We start from the raw sequence: 13,154 nt of genomic DNA, 5'->3' as shown, positions 1-13,154 counted from the left end.
GTCACAGAAATCACAAACCACAGTAGGTTCAACAAAAGAAAACTTGTGTAACTTTACATTTTCGCAAGGAAGCTGTTATGAAAACAGATTAAAAGGCTATTCTTAGCAAAACTCTCCTTTTCAGAAATAATAGGATAAGACAAGGATCTTCCTTAATCCTTTCTCAAATAAAAGATTATAGAAAATAATGGTAAATGGAGAGAATATCAAAGTACACATTTTTTTAAAAGCTTTAATATCCAGGTTTATTGCAGGGCACTATTTGTCAATTTAATTTATGGGTTTTTTTTAAAATAATGCTCTTAAAATCTGAAATTAGTGAAAATTCAGTAAACCAACAGTTCAACAAGCTGTTCTATTTTAAGCATCCAATTTAACTGTCAGAAGTGCAATGAGTGCCTGCTGCTGGACCCAGAAAACACATTTAATCATAATCATGCCTAAACCATAACTGAAACTACTGCATTCTAGGGAATGCCAGTCCCAATCGCTTAATGTAGCTCACTTTTGGCAGAATCGTGTGGCATGGCCCATTCAGCTTACTCAGGTATTTGAAAAAGCTGAACCATATATAACATGAATTTGACAAGAAAAGAATAAATTACTAATCTGGGCACAACACTGTTTCAGCTGACTACCTAAGGGACCCTTAATTCCCACATTCCACAGAGGCCTGCCTGCATATAGTAGCTCTCTGCACGTCCAGTGACCATTGGCAAAGCAACGAAGAGACAAACCATCAGCAAAACAAAGCAATGAATTTAACAATAAAATAATCGAGTGCTTAAATGAGATCTGTGCAAGTTTAGAAGCAAAATCCCACTCCAGGATTATTCTCAGGGTACGAGGAAATGCTTGTTTTTTAACCTCTTCTTGCAGGGGGAAAAAAAAAAGCATATAAAAGCTAAATGTTTCCGCAAAAAAACAAATTAAATGGTTCTTTAATTGTTTTAAAGGACAACAGAAAACAAAGCTACAAAGTGACCTAAAATAGTAATTAAATATCAGTGATCAAGAGGACAATAGCTATAGAACATTAGAGGAAGGAAGGATTTGGGTAACAGCTGGGAAAAAAGTTTGCAGAACGTTTTAAAACTACATTTATTTTAACTTTTAATCCCAGCTACGAAAACTTAGAATCCAATTATGAATGTGCTACTTTTGTTAATTCACGCATTTATCTCTGAAATACAAGCAGATTAATGTGCTATGAAATCCTGTCTAAAGTATTTGGCATAAAATACTTCTATAATAAGAGCTTTAGAATGGAACAAAGAACTCCAACACATGACAACTTCAGCACTAATAATTCCTTCAGACATACCTCCTGTAACACAATACAATACTTTGCACAATAATTTCTTCCTAGTGGGGTGGGAAGGAAGGCAGCACATCTCAAAACAAAGCAACTACTTTCTGGGTAATTTGTAGGAAAGTACACCAATATTTACTAATGGCAATAGTCTGTTCTGTTGTCCCATTTCTCTTAGACTCCAGTAGTGCCTGATGCTCTGCCCCTGAGTATGGGGTTTGCATGGCCAGGTCTTGGTAGCAGGGGGACTACAGGGGTGGCTTCTGTAAGAAGCTGCCAGCAGCTTCCTCCACATCCAGCAGAGACAATGCCAGCCGGCGCCAAGACAGACACACGGCTGGCTCCATCAGGAACGATGGGAACACCTCTGTGCCAACAACTTGTACTGGCTCTGGCTGAGCTGGAGCTCATTTTCCCACAGCAGCCCTCACAGTGCTGTGCTTTACACTGGGAGCTATACAGGAGTTGAGAACACACCAGAGTTTTGGCTATTCCTGAGCAGAGCTGGCAGTGTCAGCACTGCCTCTCCAACGTTCCCCCCATAAAGGGGCTGGGAGTGGGCAACATCCTGGGAGGAGACACAATTAGGCCAGCAGACACAAATTAAAAATAAATATTCCTTAGCATATGGCAGAAGTTCCCAAAAATAGGAAGAGTTTCAGAATTTCCATTGTTCAAATAAGAGTATTAGCCTTCAGAAGCACTGCTGTGCACTGTACACTAGCACTGGTGGATATGCCTACAAAGAGCTGTGATGAGAAATTTTCTGAAGAAAACTAAACAATTTCCAGTAAACTAAAATAGAGGGAGAATAAAGTAGCCCTCATCACATCAAGGTGTTCTGATTTTCCCACAGTGCCATGGGAAAAAATTAACAAAACATTAACAAAACCTTTCTGTATCCAATACAATCTTCGTATAAACTGAACTGCCTTCTTTCTTCCACCATCTTGACACTAAAGTGGCACAAGAACCTTGTAATGCTTTTTTTTAAAATACAGCAAAAGAAACACTGTCTATTGTTCAACAAGGATGAGCTTTTCACTGCTGCAACTGTGCAAATGAAAGTCACCCACTGCTGGAAGGCTTTGCTGCTCATTAAATGAGCCACTGCCATGCACAAGGACCTTCCTCTTACTGTGTGTCTCCGAATATTCACTTCTTAGTATAAATGAAAGAACTGAACCTAGCCTAAACCTTTATAATAAACCTTTTAGATTAGCATGTTACTACTCTTCCGTCTGTAAAGGTGACCAGGATGTTTGTCACCACCTAAAACACAATGAACAATCCAGAATTTACCATGATTTATGCTGGCTGGCCTGTCAATCATGGCATCCACTTTCACTGTTTCCACAGTAAAATGTAACATTAGGATTACATCTTCAAAACTATGTATTTTTACATGATACTGCAAGTAAGTATTATGATTCCTACTCACTCCAACATCATTTTAGGTGTTAAAGCTACTAAAGTATACATCTAGGATCCTCAAGGATGTGCTATCCCTAACATTAGATTTCCTACACAATTCTCTCAAGAGTCACACATGAGCAACTGTATTCACATATTAAAATACTACAGATTCATACCAGGACAGCTGCTTCGTTAAGATACAAAACACTTACTCTGGGTTGTAACTGTCTGTACTGCTCATCTCATTTTCACTAAGATCTCTAGTTGGTTTTGCAAAACAGGCAAATATGTAAGAACTTATAGAAACAAATGAGATGTGGGACATCTTCTCAAGGCAGCACAAGCATTTAAGAGAGATTTATGGATCTACCATGGCACTTATTCTTTCTTCCAGCTGCTATTAGCCCTTCCACCCCTCTGCAGTCATAGACTGCTATTGTGACCAGCTGGAAGTCAGAGCTGGTTTGCTCCATGAAGCCTCTTGCTAGGATAACCATACTCCAGCTAAGCATAAGGCACCATTACCCACCCAGCAGAGCCCTGCAGCAGCAGCTGCCAACTTGTTCCTCCAATACAGAAAGCAAGACCTGGACTAACTTCAGCTGTTGACTGCTAGCTGTTTCTTTGGAGATAGGTTGCTAAGTTCATCACAGTGATCATAGGCATGACAGGTACCACAATCCTTTTTTTTGGCCTTTATACTAGCCTGGAAGCACTTCTGGCCTAGTCAGCTGGAAAGTTCAGTGCAGGGCAAAAAAGTCTGTATTGCCACCAGCAGACTTGAACTAAGATGCTTATCGCATCTCATTACTTCTCCCTTCGCAACTTCTAACACAGTTCTGAACAACCTGGTTTACCTAAATCAGTGTGCCTTTGTTTTGCCAACTTCCTCAAGCTACTTGGAAAACAATAGTTTTAAAATCTATAAACAGTAGAACTGCAATATGGCTTGGAAGGAACCTCTGTAGATCGTCTACAAAACGAACAGAACTTCAAATTCGTATTCTCCTCTCAGGCTGCTCTGGACCTTGTCTAGTCTGAAGTCCCTATGGACAGAGATTCCATAGCCCTTCTGGACTCTTGGTCCATAAGAGGGGGTGACAGCTACACCAAGACATTCATTCCCTCACCACCTACTGAAATTTCCATTTTTATGTCTTGCAGCTGTTCAGTCATTCAGAGGGGCAAGTTGCTCCATCACCTCTATTAGCCCTTTCTTAAAGCTGGTTAAATGCAGCAATTATGTTCTCTCCTAGGTTACAAACCCAGTCCTTTGTGCACCCTCAGGTACCTGAGCCCCCACCCAGCTACGGAAGCAGTGCTGGATTGCCGGGTTTGTCTCTGGCACAGTGCAGCTGTGTGTGACCCCAGCAGCTCTGCAGGGCAGTGCCACAGCTGGGAGCACTCCCTGCCCTGGGCAGCCCAGCAGGAATTACCCTCCAGGGCTACCGGGGCACTGCTCTGCTCCTGCTCAGAAGAATTCCCAGCTCCTCTTCTGCCAGCAACAACAGCTGAAGAATGAGTTTCATTTTATAAACCTGGGCATTTCCATGACTCTTGCGAGTCAAACTTTTGTGAGAAACAGGTACCCATTGTTCATCATTCTTATTTCACAAAAATTGAAACACCAGACTTGAGACATTTCAACTTTTGTTCAGCAGATAAGGGGAAAGATAAATGTTTGGATGGATACAGACTACAATGATGGGACACTTTAGGCATAGTTAGAATAATAAATATCGGGTTAAGACATTTTCCTGCACGCTTTTTACATATATATAGTAAGAAATGCTTGGTATCGCATCAATAAAATAATGGAAGGTAGTCAGAGGTTTTTCTTTAATACTCAAAAATCAATAATTACAGAAAACAGCCTGTCCAGTAGCACTGTAAAATCAACATTTGCCCTTTTGTTTTATTTTAAGTGTACACACATGCGCTCGTATACAGTATTTGCTTTGTTTGCAACACAACTGACCATTGAGCTGAAGTATATTTTTCTGTCAGGCCTCATTTTACCATTAGTCTGCAATATTCAGCTAAGAATGATTAATAAGCATCCCATCTGTTCACATATCAAGCAGCATTTATCCAACAATAAAAATGACATGTATGGGCAACAACAATTTTAGTATCAAGCTTACAGGCAATCAATTTGAACAGAAAAGGAATCAAGAACTAGTCCTTAATAACTTGAAAGAAAAAAATAATTTAAAGTTAGGGAGAAATGTGTAGTTGTTAATTATAAGCTTGGTACACCAAGATCAGTATCTCTTCACACACAAGAATACCTTAAAAAAGTATTTCAGAACCCATGGCAAAACTGGTGAATGTCACAGCAGGAAAGCAACATAAGTAGCCTTCACTGGATTTTTAAAGAGCTTTCAAAAGCTAAGAGATCTTTCCATAACATATATGGAAGCCTGTTTCTGCAGGTTTTGAATTTAGGACTAAGGTTGTTTTTTTTTAAGGAAGCATTTACAGCAATAAACATTTAGCCTTTATTAAAAAAAACCAAAAACAAACAGGCTCAAAACAAGATTGGTCTAATTTCCAAAGTGAAACACTATATATATTGAAAATAACAAATAGAGTAAACAGAGCACTTTTTTTGCAAAGGGGAGGGATTGGGAGGATGGGAAATGAAGGTTAAGAAATAGCACACCATGCTTTTCAGGAGACTATTAGGAAGAACATTTGTATTTGTCCAGAATGCTGGGTCAATAGTCAGAAATGAGGAGCTAAACGTGTACTTTCCAGCACCTTTTAAACAACAAGCACCCAAATAATTTAGGCAGCTGAGGAAGAATGAAAAAGAAACCAAAACACATATACAGTAAATAGCTATTTCAGGTAAATAACAGGCAGAAAATAAATTCAGTTGTTACCATCTTGAAACATTTATTCCTTAATATTTGCATAACAATTCTACCTAAAGAATTTACAAAGAAGCTTATGCCAGCACACCTAATAAGCCATCAAAAGCCTTGGTCCTTAAAGAGTAGGGTTAAAAGGAAAAATAGAAAAATCACAGACAAAAGGCAACTCTATTTCTGCCTAGAAGGCAGAGTCCAAGAACTACAGGACCTGGAAGCCTCATAGATGACCTTACTAACAGTTCTGAATTAGAAGTCTCCATGAAGTATAATGGTAGCCCACAAGATTACTCTGAATGCTTATACAAGCCAGTGGTCTAAAAACCTTGGGAACTTTTGCAGTGGAAAACATTAAAATTCCTTGTTTCAGAGTACAGCTTTGTACATCCTCTGCAATTCTGAATTAGTTTTTGTTCAGCAGATACTTCTCTCTCTCTTCTCTGATCTTTTGCCTTTAAAACCATCAAGAACTGCAGTCAGCCTGCAATGTGTCTGGTTCCTGCCCTGGCATCCCATGTTATGCACCATGCAGTCAAACTAGCCTGTGTTACACATCCTTGAATCAAGTGGGGCAAATAGGGACGATGGCTGTGCCCAGAGACCGAGATCAAAGCAGAGGACTATGTGAAATTCAACATTTTTATTAGCTGCTATTAGAAGAACCAAGAGCTTCCATTCATTATATACAAGGAACACTTAGGTAAGTCAGTGAAATCACTTTGACAGCACCCTTAGATAAGTTTGGCCCAGATTCATTTCATGCTACAGTTTAAAGCATTTCTAAGTTATCTAACACATGGATATACCCGCAGACATGTACTGAAGCACATCAGTTACTATTCTGCACTTGAAGTACATGTGTTGGCATCTCTAGAACTGAGACCAGGTCTCACATGACCTGCAACACCACCACTGGTTAAGTCTCCACACCTGTAAGTAAAATCCAGCTGCAACGAGTAAGCTTGCTCAATTCCACATGCACATGCCCTAGGGCAAGTAATACTTTCCATCCCCGAACAAGCGTAACACCCTTTGTGTTTGTATTATCAGATAGGCCAAAGCGTGTAGGATTTGTAGGTTGCCTGAAAGCTTTCAGCAAGCCTATTCTGTACAACCGTGAGATTCAAAACCACACCATATGTGCAAAGCCATTACTGTAGCTGGGGAGCGGAATAAATAATCAAGTGGAATTTGTTTTTGTAGGTTATTAAAGGAGCTCAGGTCAAACTTCACTGATGGAACCGCTCCAGGCAGAGAGGCATAAAGAAACAGGCTTTGGAAGGAAAGCTGGATATAACGACACAGAAATCAAAAGCAAAAGAAATTCTGCAAAGAGACAGTTCACTCCGTTTGAAAGAAATCTGAGAATTAAAAGGCAAAAGAATCAAAGACACTGCCGGTCACCCCCAGCCCGTGTATCTAGAGCAGTTACATTATCCCAGAGAAGTGTTTTTTGCTTTAAGAGGCATTCTTAAGAGGAAGGTCATGGTAGTTGCCCACGGAGGGCTGCATTCCCACCACCCCGCCCTGTAACGCTCCTTCCCCGAAGCCGGAGCGTCCAGCCCGGCCTGCCCGGGTGCCCCCGCTCCCGGGAGGAGGAGGAGCCCCGCGCCGAGCCTCCTGCCCCTCCTGCCACACCAACAAAGAGGTCCCCGCCATTACCCACCCGCACCTCTCCCGACCCCCCAGGCTCGAGCAGGCACGGAAGGTCACCGGGCAGGAGCGCCTCGCACCGCCTCCCGCCCCCGGCCAAGGGCACGGTCGACCCCGGCTCGCTTCGCGCCCGTGGAAACGTAAACAAAACCGCCCGGCCGGCCCCGGGCCCGCGGCTCGGCCGCTCCCCGGCCCGCGCCGGGCCCGCGCCGCCGCCCCGCTCCCCCCGCCCGCCCGCCCGCCCACCGCCGCTCGCGGGGGCTGCGGCCCCGGCCCCGCTCACCGACCACCGCCTCCGGCCTCGGCCGCTGAGTAATGAGCCGGGCCCGGGCCGCGCACACGCTCCGCGCTCCGCCCGCCGCGGCTGCGGCTGCGGCTGCACCGCCCCCTGCGCTCGCCCCGCCCCGCGGTTCGGCACTGCCCCGCTCCGCTCGGCGCTGCCCCGCTTCGCCGCCCGCCCCGGCCCCCGGCCCCGCCGCCCCCGGCCCGCCTGGCTCCCACCGCGTCCCTGCGGGGGCTCTGGCGCCCCGGCTGCCCCGGGCCCGCGCATCCCTGTGGGGAACCAGCATCGCTCTGCCTCCCCCGCGCCCTTTCCCCTGGAGCAGTTCTTTTCCTGGATTACGCCCCGTAGCCAGACCTCTCTTCCTGCTGGGGCTTTCAGGAAATATTTGCATGTTTTCAGGCCTTTGCCCTGGCGCTCAGTGCCAGTGCGCGGCACCCTCCCTCGCATCCTGGCATCGGTGCTGCTCTCAGACATCTTTCACAGCCTTGGCAGCTCCAGGCTTCCCGCTGCATGCCTGGCATGGCAGTGCTTCATCTCATTATTGGGCATCTGGAGCGGTGTAACATTTTCTTGCTCTGCGTCTGTTTTGGTGCAGTTTTTCCTCTAAACCTTTAGTACCTCTTTGAGTTTTTCATTATCATTGCCTTTGGTTCCTGGCACCTGACATGAGTGCTCTCTCCTTAGACTTCAAATATTTTCCTTGGTATATCATTTTGGGTTTGTTGGGTTTTTTCTCTTTTTTAATCTTTTTTTTTTTCTTTTTTCTTCAGGAAGGTCCCTGCTTAGAGACAAAAGGAGGCCACTCAGCAAGCTGCAGCAGCAAGCCTTTGTATATTTTTACCACAAAAAAGGCCCTATGAGCAGTACTTAAAAATACATAAAATCTGCTGGTTAGGCACAGGGTGCTGAGAAAACGGACATTTCACATTTAATTCACTGTCAAATATGTGGCCTCTGTCACATTTTTGAAGATGCCAATCTATCAAGATTTTTGTTGATAACGGCTTTCATCCCTCTTTATCCCTTTTACATGCTAAAGGCAGTGCTTTAGAATATTCCTGTTTTGACCACTATCTTGGTGTTAAAAGTTTCACCTCCATAATTCTGTCCATATCCTACTCATATGCCCATTTTGGTAAGACCACTGCATGCTGCCCTTATAAAATTCTCATTTAATTTAAGTAGTTTCTTTCCATTTGTTAAAGTGGTTCTTTTACAGATTTCCACAGACAGATATATGATGCCTCCTTTATATCTACACATCAAAAAACCCCAACAAAACAAAAACTATCACTCAGACTCTGCCACCAGTCCTCCTTAGGTGCCTCTGGGCTCTGTGTTTCTAAGACACACTTCCCACATTGCCTCTGATCATTTCCATGGGACAGCTCCCAAACAGAATTAACCAGCTTTTAGCTCTGAGGCTTTTTCTTATTGCAGTGTGTTAGATCAGACCAAGATACTGCACTCCCTTCCATGTTTGCCAATGGCAAAGTTCAGAAGGCACAAGGGGAAACATAAGTGCAAAACTTAATCTGGATGGGTCATATTCATCTTGGCCAGATAATTAAAACTGTCTGCTGATGGGGGCTGATTGAGGTCATGGCACCTTCAGATGTTTATTTGTCTTGGCACATAGACTTCCAGTGTTAACCTCTGGTCTCTGCACAGTAAGATACAGGTGAGATGACATCATGTTCATCCAGTTCAGTTATTTCCAACAAGTGCCATAGTCTTACAGAACTGATGTTATTCCAAATGTCATTGTTCCTGATCATCCCATCTGATGTAAAATTGCACTGAGATTTGCAAGTGAAGGACAACAGTCCCCTTAAATTATAATATGGTGTTTTGCTGAGGATCCAAGTTTCTCACATTTCTTTTTTCCTTTAAGGTATAATCAAATTCTTCTTAAGATTTTATAGTTTACAAAGTTAATGCTTTTAGAAAGAGATGTATTTCTGAGTGACTTTTTAAAACTAGTCCTTACAACCTTGTATACAATCAGCATCTATTGCCATCTTGAATGTAAAGCTGATAAGCAACAGAAATAATAATGCAGAAATTATACAAAAAGATCAGATTGGTGGTGTTGTTAAGCATGATAATAGAGGCTGGAAAGTATGTAAAGGTATTAAGAAGGAAAACTGAAGGGAAGAACTTCATGCCATAAATTTGCTGTTAAGTAGTCTATTGCTTAAAAATAAGGATAATGTGATAGATAAGCTATAAAGTTCCTGCACATTATGCAAAATTTACAAGATATTGAAATAGTAACTCTTCAAGTAAGAACAAAAACTCCCTTTGATTGTGTGTATAATCAGTTTTCAAAACTAGTCCCTATGTAAGAAAATGAAACTTTGACATTTGCTCAATGCCATTGAGCATCACTATAGTATTGTTTTCAAGCATTGAAGAAGTATTTTCTTATAAACATTATGGCTACACTCCTCTGTGTCTCTGTGGAAACTGTTTTCTGGATTGTCCTGAGTGATATCAAAGAAAATATAAAACTAAATTCCTGATAAACATGAAAGTAAAGAGGTGTTTTGAAAGAGGCGGCAGCAAAGCCACCATTTTTCTCTGGACCTTCCAACAGATTAGAAGGATACAGTAGAGAGCAGGAGTAGGGATTCATTTGGACAGAACATATAGGCAACCAGACAGAAGATTCATATTATATTTCTTCACAGATAATCAGTAGCAGAAAGGGGGAATAGTTTTGGAGAACAGTGTAAAGAGAGAAGACTGTGGAATGAAGTGTGGGTTACCTGCAAGGTCTTTCCAATGAGGACTGGCCCTGCTGAGGCCCCAGAACGACACAAATTTGACAGAATTTTTGGTGATGGGTTTGACAAGGTGCATAGGAAATAGTGAGAAAAGCTGAAAGGTGGTAAGAGTCTCTTTGGAAAAATATTGGAAATCACCAACCTCAGAACTTGAATCTTCCTTTTCAAAGTAAATATGAAATTTTATATATGAGAAGTATCTGATGAGTAGGTTTATTTAGGAATAGAATCTCCAAAATTAAATCAGTGAACAATCTGAAGCATGAAAATCAATCTCTGCCTACATGTAATTGTTAATCATTCTCTTACCTTCTCAGTTTCACTGTTTACTTAGCAGTACTCTTGGATTTGGACTGCTGCTTTAAAATAAGCAGTTGTTGAGTGTTTAATAAATATTTGGATTCAAAAAGTGTCAGTAAAATCTGAATTATGTCAAAATACTGCAAACTTTCTCACTCCCCTGCACTGGTACACTAGTAGGTTTATGAGCATTAAAGTGTTTGGATTCAGCAGTCATGAAATTACATCCAAAATTTTGTCTTTTTTAAATATTTTCATTAACTTGTCAATTACCATACTAAGAATAGTAAACAAAGTTTTAGCATATTGATGTTTATAAACTGCAAAGCAGTTTATAAACTTCAGACTGAAATCTTTGGAGACAAGGAAATAGATCTGAATGTCCAACAAATTATGATGTACAAAAATCAAAATGTCAAAAAAGAGATTCTGTAACATAAAATAACTGATCAAAAGATAGAAGGAGTAGTCATTTTTGTTCACAAAGCATCCATAGTAAAAAACAGTGATTGATTTTTGCACCAAAATGGATTAGCATAATACACATAGTAACTCATTTGAGTGGGACTAGTAAACAGACACAAGGTGGCTTAAACCACAATTGCTATTTTGCAAGTAAATGCCTGATTATGTCTATAGTCACTTCTAGACAAGCTGAAAATAGAAACAAGATATTCTACACACGTGCCCTTGCAGAAGAGCTTCACTGCTCTGCAGACTGAGGAGGAAAGGCCTTGTCACATCAGGAGAGGTGCTGGAGCTGGCTGAGGCAGCCCCATCTGCTCCCTGAACAACAACCAGTGTTCCCAAGAGAAGTGACGGGTGACAGCAGTAGATGACTCTCTTCTGGAGGCAGGGAGGCACTCGTTTGCTGACCTGACATGCTGTCTAGAGGGGTGTGCTGCTTCCCAGGAATGTCACTGAGAGACTGCCAAGCCTCATACTGCCCACTGGCTGTTACATGCTGCTGATTTTCCTGTGAGCATCTCTGGTACAGCTAGGAACAGTCTGAGGAGCATGGAGAGGCACTAGAGAGCCCTGGGAGCAGCATTAAGGGAATCTGGAGCACAAGCAAGTTTTTTCATCAGTCCTCTCGGTCAAAGGGAAGGTGTTTGAAAGAGCCACTTCATCAAGAAGAGATCAATAGGAACTGTGGGTACTCAGGGGGCCCAGTATTTCCAAGCTAGGGTTTGAGAAGCCACAGCCAGGATCAACATCCCCATTCTCTTGTGCAAACAGATTGATAAATATAGTTTGTTGAGGAAGATAGATACATGTGGAAATACAATACCAACTATGAAATTTTTTAGAAAATTCTGGAAGTAATACAAATAGAAATAAATAAAGCACTTTTGGTAATAATATTTTTCTGAAACATATTTTTCGCCATTGGTTGTGGCAAAGAAGCTGCATTTCACATAAGAAAGTGAAATGGAAATTTGCTAGCAAAACCCCAAATTAATAGCTACATTACAGCCCAGAAAGGTGTACAAAATACCCACACACCAATTGCTGATGAATATAGCTGTTAAAATGTTTCCTTTTAAAATGAAAATTACCTAATGAAAGAAACATTGTAACAGCCAGATTTTAAAAATTACTTCTGTTTGCAAAGCACTGTGAAATCAACTCCAAGCAACCACCCAGAGGGACCTGTATTCCCTCTTCAAATGGAACTAGAAACACACAGTAGTTGCAAAAGGCAGTTATACACTTGAATTCTGACTATTGGCAAATAATGATGAACTGGAGCGAATATTTTTCTTTAGTAGTAACCAAATTGGAACACTTGCTGGCTTGAGCAAATACAAGAGGAGGCAAGCAGCCACCATGGGGCACCATGCGACAGGTTATGGATGGGAACAGGAAGGTGGGGCCATGCTCACGGCTGATACTGAAGCTCAGACATTTCTGCACATCTAGTCAAGAAACTTTGCTCTCTCAAATATAATTAATGTTGTTAATCCCTTCTTTGTTGTTCCTGAGAAGTTCTTCCTCAGCTGCCATAATTCCATGTACAGGCAATTTATATAAATTGTTAGACTGAGTAAATAGGCAGCAATGTGCAATCATTAGACATACCCAGTCAACTGGAAATTGTTTGTGGAGGGATGTGTAGGTTAACTGTTAGAAAACAGTGTTTATGTGGTCACATACCTCATATTTCTACACACTGATATTAACACAGCATAGGGTGTTCTTTATCTATACTACTATTAAGAGGAAATTTTTCATAGGCAAATTCAACATAAGTTCTTGGGGTTTGGTATTACCTTTCTAAATTACATAGTGGAATCCCTTCCTGCACCTTTATCGATGAAGACTTAGTATTTGGCTTTATAAGAACAATTCCAGAGCAAAGAGCATTTTCAGGATTCAGAACAAGGCCATAGGGAATTTTATATCAGCTTTTTCTTCCTCATAATTACAAAGTGATCATAATTGGAAAAGCTCCTGTACCATTCTCTCTTCATGGTTTCTACTACACAAGACCATCGTAAGTTGACCAAATTTTAGTGACCTTA

The 13,154-nt window shown here is 41.6% G+C and overlaps 1 protein-coding gene across 3 annotated transcripts in view; it reads right to left on the bottom strand.

Moving 5' to 3' along the window:
- MAPK8 (mitogen-activated protein kinase 8) overlaps positions 1-7,849 on the bottom strand; it is a 40,419-nt gene extending 32,570 nt beyond the window's left edge. For 2 of the 3 annotated variants that reach the window (XM_058841033.1, XM_058841030.1), the window contains exon 1: positions 7,541-7,661. The gene's annotated coding sequence lies outside the window, so the exon portion shown is untranslated. Of the gene's footprint in view, positions 1-7,540; positions 7,662-7,758 lie in introns of those variants that run through there. The other variant, XM_058841031.1, reaches the window with a different exon arrangement.
- Between the last annotated feature and the right edge of the window lie 5,305 nt (positions 7,850-13,154).

Source organism: Poecile atricapillus, chromosome 6 (genome assembly GCF_030490865.1).
Source record: "Poecile atricapillus isolate bPoeAtr1 chromosome 6, bPoeAtr1.hap1, whole genome shotgun sequence".
Taxonomy (NCBI): Eukaryota; Metazoa; Chordata; class Aves; order Passeriformes; family Paridae; genus Poecile; species Poecile atricapillus.
Note: the sequence above shows the minus strand (reverse complement) of the source record. Positions and strands in the feature narration are given on the sequence as shown.